Here is a 6,601-nt window from a genome sequence, read left to right as displayed (position 1 = left end):
GATGGTAAGATCAATACAATTAAAGAACAGTTAGAACCATTTACAGAACTACCAGAGTATAAAGCCCTAGATGAAAAAACATCTTTGAGAATAGACAGAATAGAAAAAGAGGTAAAATTAACAAAACATAAAAAGTTTATAAGGGATAAAAAAGATTATGATGACAATAAACAAAGGAATTGGAAGGTAGACAAAACCATTACCATTGCAGGAGGAGAACAAAGTGGACAAGATTCTATCCACCAGGGTAATATCTCTAGAGATAGAATTGATTCAACTCAAAGTGATACTATAGATAGGCCCACCATAGAAGAACAGGGTGATTTGCAAAATACGGCCAGTATCCCCCCTGTTAGCTCCAGCAAAGGAAAAAAGAAACCCACCAAGCAGGATCAGGGTGAACATTGGAAGCATAGGGAACATACAGGTGAACAATATAGTAAGGGGTATCAGGGCAGAGAAAGATCCCCGGTTGATAAACCCCGTGGAGGTCAACATTATCGGAACAGATCCCCAGTGGATAGGACATATGGGGGCCGCCATGAAAACAGCAGTAGTAACCATATTTCTTTTTTGGACCAGCGCCAAGGCAGAGCACCATTGCAGGAAAGATGGAGAGGGACAAGGGCCCACCCAGCCAGACAGGAACCTGTACGGATAGAAAAGAAAAGATCGAGAGTGGAAGATACAGAGGGAAAAGAGGAGGGTCAAGGAAGAGAAAGAGAAAGAAGAAGGTTAGACCAAGGGAGAGATTGGTAAAGAGTAACGTGTTTAACATAAGTGACACACCACTCAAACAAGTAGAGTTAGATGTTCTGTCGCGAGGCCTAAACTTTGCACCTGTAAGTGGACCCAACATGTTCAACACCTTTGTTGACGTCCACCGCTTTTTGAGAAAGATTACTCTCAAAAAGTATTACATCAAAGATGCAGTCAGTAGGACAGTTATCTCACCCAACCTCAACCCTGTGGCTACCAAGCCTCCCCTTACACCATTTAAAAAACCCTCCACCTTCTATCCTAAAGGAATGAAGGGGAATTTTGTAGATACATTTGCCCAGATGGTCATCTCCGATTTAGAGGCAGCGAGTGTAGACTTCAAATGTTCAAAACAAAATCTCAGCAAAGAGGAGAAGGAGGCGGTCAAATCCCTAGAGTCAAACAGAAATATAGTGATCAAGGCAGCAGACAAAGGAGGGGGAGTGGTTGTTATGAATTCTTCCTACTATGAGGAGGAATCACTCAGAATTCTGGGCGATAACAGCACTTATCTGAAGCTAGATTCAAATCCGACTGTTCCATTTAAAGTAGAGTTACAGACACTTTTAGATCAGGGCGTTCGGGATGAAATTATCACTATCAGGGAGATGGAGTTCTTAGCAATTGAACAACCCAGGATCCCGATGTTTTACTTCATCCCGAAGTTACATAAAAGCCTCACTAGACCCCCGGGCCGCCCGATCATATCAGGGATTGGTTCCTTAACATCGAACCTGTCCCAGTTTCTGGACTACCTTTTACAGAAATATGTGGTACAAGTCCCATCCTATCTAAGGGACACTTCACAGGTGTTAACCCTGATACAGGATCTAGATTGGACAGATGACATGCGTTGGGTCACGTGCGACGTAGTGTCACTCTACACTGTAATAGATCACCAGATGGGCATAGACGCCATTAGGAGAGTTTTAGAACGTGATGGTGGAGTAGATGACAGACTGAGGAAGTTCATTCTGGATGGGATCAGCTTCATTCTGACCCATAACTTTTTCAGTTACAATCACCAATTCTTTCTCCAGACATGCGGCACCGCAATGGGCACCAGGTTTGCCCCAAGTTACGCAAATTTATTTATGTCTATATGGGAGGAGGACCATATATGGTCCTCTAACCCATTTGGGGCGAACCTGGTGCTCTGGAAAAGATATATTGACGATGTGCTGTGTGTCTGGAGGGGGCCCATCAATCAACTAGAGCAGTTTAAAGTTCATCTGAACACCAATACAAGAAATTTAAGATTCACGTTCAATGACAATAAAAACAGCATAAACTTCCTTGACCTATCTTTATATGTGACAGATAATATGGTTCACACAAAAACTTTCCATAAGGAAGTGGATGCGAACACTTATCTGTTGGCATCAAGTCATCATCACTCCCAATGGTTGCGTAACATCCCGAAAGGACAGGCATTAAGAATTAGGAGAAATTGCTCAGAAGATCACATTTATCAACAGCAGGTTAAGGATCTAAAAACTAAATTTATAGAACGGGGGTATAAGAATCAGGAACTAGACAGAGCTATATTAGAAGTCAATAAGATAGATAGAGCTTCTCTAATATGTACTAAAGATATGGAAAAAATCCCTAAACAAAAGACTCAAGAACAGTTTCCATTTTTTATCACTCAATATAGCGGTCTGGCCCCAGTTATATCTAAGACCTTTAACAAGCATTGGGGCATTCTCCATAAAGACCCTATCCTGAAATGCATTCTCCCCAATAAACCTAAAATTGTTTATAGAAGGGCCAGAAATTTGAAATCTTCCCTTTCTCCCAGTTGTCCCATTGATGGCCTTAGAGATCGCCATGTGTCTTGGTTAAATGACCTAAAGGGATATTACACTTGTACTAACTGCATTGGCTGCAAGCATAGTAAAAAGACCAAAAACTTTCAATCTAAAGTAACAGGGGTAAGCTTTGATATTAAAACCTTTATTAATTGCAGGACCAACTTCTGTGTTTATTTATTAGAATGTCCATGCGGCCTGCAATATGTAGGCCGCACTGGGAGACCCCTCAAAAGACGGTTCGCTGAACACGTCTATAATATTAAGAGGGGCCTCGAGACTCATAGCGTCTCAAATCATTTTAAAACACATCATGGCCAGAACCCAGAGGGTCTGATATGTGTAGGAATCGATAACCCAAAAAGTAGTTGGCGGGGGGGAGACAGACTCAATTTAGTATCTAAAAGGGAAAGTTATTGGATCTATGTACTTAAGACACTGTCCCCCCTCGGCCTAAATATCGATTTTGACCTGGCAGCTTTTTTAAAAGATCAGTGAATGTGTCATGGCTCTGATCATTTCATTTTATTATGCCTGAGTGACTAACAGGCTTTTAATGTTCATTTTATATCAGTGCATTAGTTTTTTGTATAGTTGTTTTTATATTTGCTTCTGACATTCTTAATATTATGTATCTAGATTTATATGCATCGTTATAGAATATAAATGTATTATCGTATAAGTGTAATTTTAAATGATATGTAATTTTAATAATATTCGTATATACTATAGGTGTCTTTTAAACATCAAGATGATTCTTTAATAGTTGATCATGTAAGATGCACTATGCCCTATTTATTAATCAATTCACTAGATATTTAGGCTGTTTTTAATTCATATGCTTTGAAAGGGTCCTAGTTGATAAGGCATGTTGCAACATTGATCCCAGTCTGCTTTTACCATGATCGCAGTTGAATGTAATGCATAGCTAGTCACGCCCAGTCCATCCCACTTGTAGGAGGGCTCTCCACTTAAGATTAGCATAAATAGCCTATCCACTAGGCTCCATTACCCCTGAGGAAGTGACAACTCGTCACGAAACGCGTAGGGAGGAGGAGCCTAGTGAATTGAGCTGCCCGGGCACCTGTAGTTCCTGGTGTGAGGAGAGTTCCGGTCTGCCCCACTGCTGACGTCACTCTGATTTCCGGAATCGAGTGCAGCGCGCGGCGACCTTCCCCTTGGCAGCATTAGGAGCTACACAGGCTGCGGACGGCATTGTGAGCGGAGCTCGCCAACTTTCCACATTGTAAGTGTGATTTTATTGTTGTTGTATGTCAATAAATACCTTGTACGTTATCACACTAGTACATTTCCATATCTTCCCCATCTCAACCCCCCCCCCCCACACGCATTCATCTGTGGGAGCGTTGGAGTAAACCATCTCTACTACTACCATCGCTGAGTGAGGGGACCCCTGCAGACCAGACCACGTGGATCCGAGAGACGTTCTGAGGAACAGAGACGTGAGGCACAGATTCTCTCAACTGTACCTGAGAGCCCCTCATCCTGTAAGTAGGATTTCAGGGTTCTAGGCAGGGGGGTGATTGAAAAAACAAACCACGCTATGTGCGTGCCCTGCTGTTTTTTTCTATGATTTCAGAGACATCAGCATATCTTATCAGACAACACCCCTGCCCGTCCAACAACTATCAAGATTATATATCTGGCATAGGAAGCCTATACTAAAGACTGCCCAATTGGTTCACGGTATTTGGGTTCATTGGACTATATTCACAGCGCCTGGGACAATTTATTTGTATGTTCATTTGGTTTATACAGATTTGGAATAGTCTGTTGATTTTTTGTTCCTTAGGCTGCTTTTATCTTTTGATCAATTTTTGATTAATTTTTGACCACTTTAGGGTTAGTCACTTTAATTTGTTATCATAGTTATCACTAATTTATTTTTCTGTAGGTCAGCGCTTTTTAGAGGGCTTATTATTGTTTGTTTGCTATGATAGAAAATAAAGCTGCACTACAGCACTGAATATATTATCCCTGACTGTACTTTGTCAAAAATTGTCAGAGTTACAATGAAACTGTTCTGGAAGGAAGCTTAATATATTATTCTTGGGAATATGTTTACCAGAAATATAAAGACTTGTTATAATAATAACTTCTGCTATATATATTCCAGTGCATAATATACTACAATCACCGTAATAATAATATGTGCAGCATTAAGATTCAGAACCCTGAACCCACTTCACTGAAAGAAATGCAAAAACTATTATGACAGTAAGTTAATGCTTGTTTTCTTTTTAAGCTATAATATAATAGTATAATAGTACAGAATCAACAAACCAACCAAAAGATAAACCCTGTAACAAATGGCTTCAGCTTGAACCTACACCTCTATTTATTCTCATCCTTGGCTCCTCCTAATCCGGGGATCATGAGTTTCGATTTTTGGTTCGAATTATTAATCCATTCCACGGATTTGTTAGTTTTTGAAACCTAAAATCCAGAAAAGGCAGATTGCCCGTTTTGAGACTGATTTGCAGAAATCTGCCGACCAAATGAACTACCGATCTGAGGCGGATCCAAATCTGCAAAATAAATATGTCAAATTAACACCTCCTTTGGTATGTCTGTCTGTCAATTAGTAAAAAACCCTCCCTTACTTTCTTATTGTCATGTGATTTTGTTATAGTATTTAAGTAAACCTGCATTGGCTTTGCTACATGTTAAGTGACATGTGAAATGTTTGGAGAGTTACATTGGAGTTGAATTTGGAGGTGAACCAGAAAGGAAAACCTTGATTTGGCATTTCATTATCAGCTCAGAACTTGTGAGAATGTACTTTCTTTAATGCTCTGAAATTCATGAATTGCTGTTTAATCTTCTATGGTACTGTATACTTTCCTCTCATGTTTGATTTATACATTTGCTATCACAGTTCATACTCCTCATATCCTCTAATAATTGTGACCTCTCCCCTCCTAACTTTAATGGTGCTCGTCTCCATTAGGAAGCGGACCTACAGAGCTGAGGTAGGGGTTTAAGATCACTGACCAGAGCCAGGGGACAGAGTCCTGTTAGAATAGTTGTGATCCAGGTCAAGGCAGGTGGTAAAGGTGCAAGTCCAGACACAGGCTGGGGTCAAGTCTGGCGGCACAGGAGTAGCGGTCAGGGTAACAGGATGAGGTCAGCAACAGTGAATCCAAAAGAACAGGCAGGGCTCAGGAACAGGACAGGCTCATGAATCAGAACATAAAGGGGGCCAAGAACACAAGGAAATGCATACAGTGCTCGGGCAGGGGCTGGGAGTCACTGACTGCTATTTAAGCCCTGGAACAGGTGCAGCCAATAACCAAGTTCAGAAAGAGGCTTGCCAGGACCCAAGATGGCCACAACAGCCATGTAAGGCCAATATCCAGCAAAACTCTGGACTGGAACCCTTACACTAACTTTCTCTCCCTACCACATGCATTGCATCCCAATATGCCCTCCCTATTGCTCTGTTTGCCGTTTTCTTACTCTTTTGCAAATTTTATTTAGTCTACTTGTTCCAGCTTCCACACTGTACTCCTCCTATCTCATTTTCTCCTTCTCCTCCCCTCCACCTTTGCATGTGCACACACCACAGCACTATTTACATATCTCTATCCCAGCTGCTTCTGTACACCTCAATTAAAAGCACTCACACAAATCCACTTCTCACCTTATTTCTCTCTACTCCTCCTTACTGCCGGGGATATTTCTCCGAATGCTGGACCTGGCCATATGCACAGCTGCTCTGCCTTCCTGTCACCTCTTCCCTCTCTGCTAAGGGTGTTAACACATATAATTTAATACCTATTCCATGTCTACCTTCCCTCTCTCTTCCATTCTCCTGTGCCTTATGGAATGTACGCTCTCTGATTAACAAGGATCTGGTTGTATATGACCTCTTCTGTTCACACTCTTCACATATTTGCTCTAACAGAAACCTGACTCTCACAATATGACTGCTATGGAGGTGGTTGTCTCTAATGGTGGTCTCTCTTTCTCTCACACTCTAACCCCCAATCGCAGAGGTGTGGGGGTAG

Source organism: Ascaphus truei, chromosome 4 (assembly GCF_040206685.1).
Source record: "Ascaphus truei isolate aAscTru1 chromosome 4, aAscTru1.hap1, whole genome shotgun sequence".
In the NCBI taxonomy this organism is placed as follows: domain Eukaryota; kingdom Metazoa; phylum Chordata; class Amphibia; order Anura; family Ascaphidae; genus Ascaphus; species Ascaphus truei.
The sequence above is the reverse complement of the archived record's forward strand: the minus strand, read 5'-3'. Positions refer to the sequence as shown.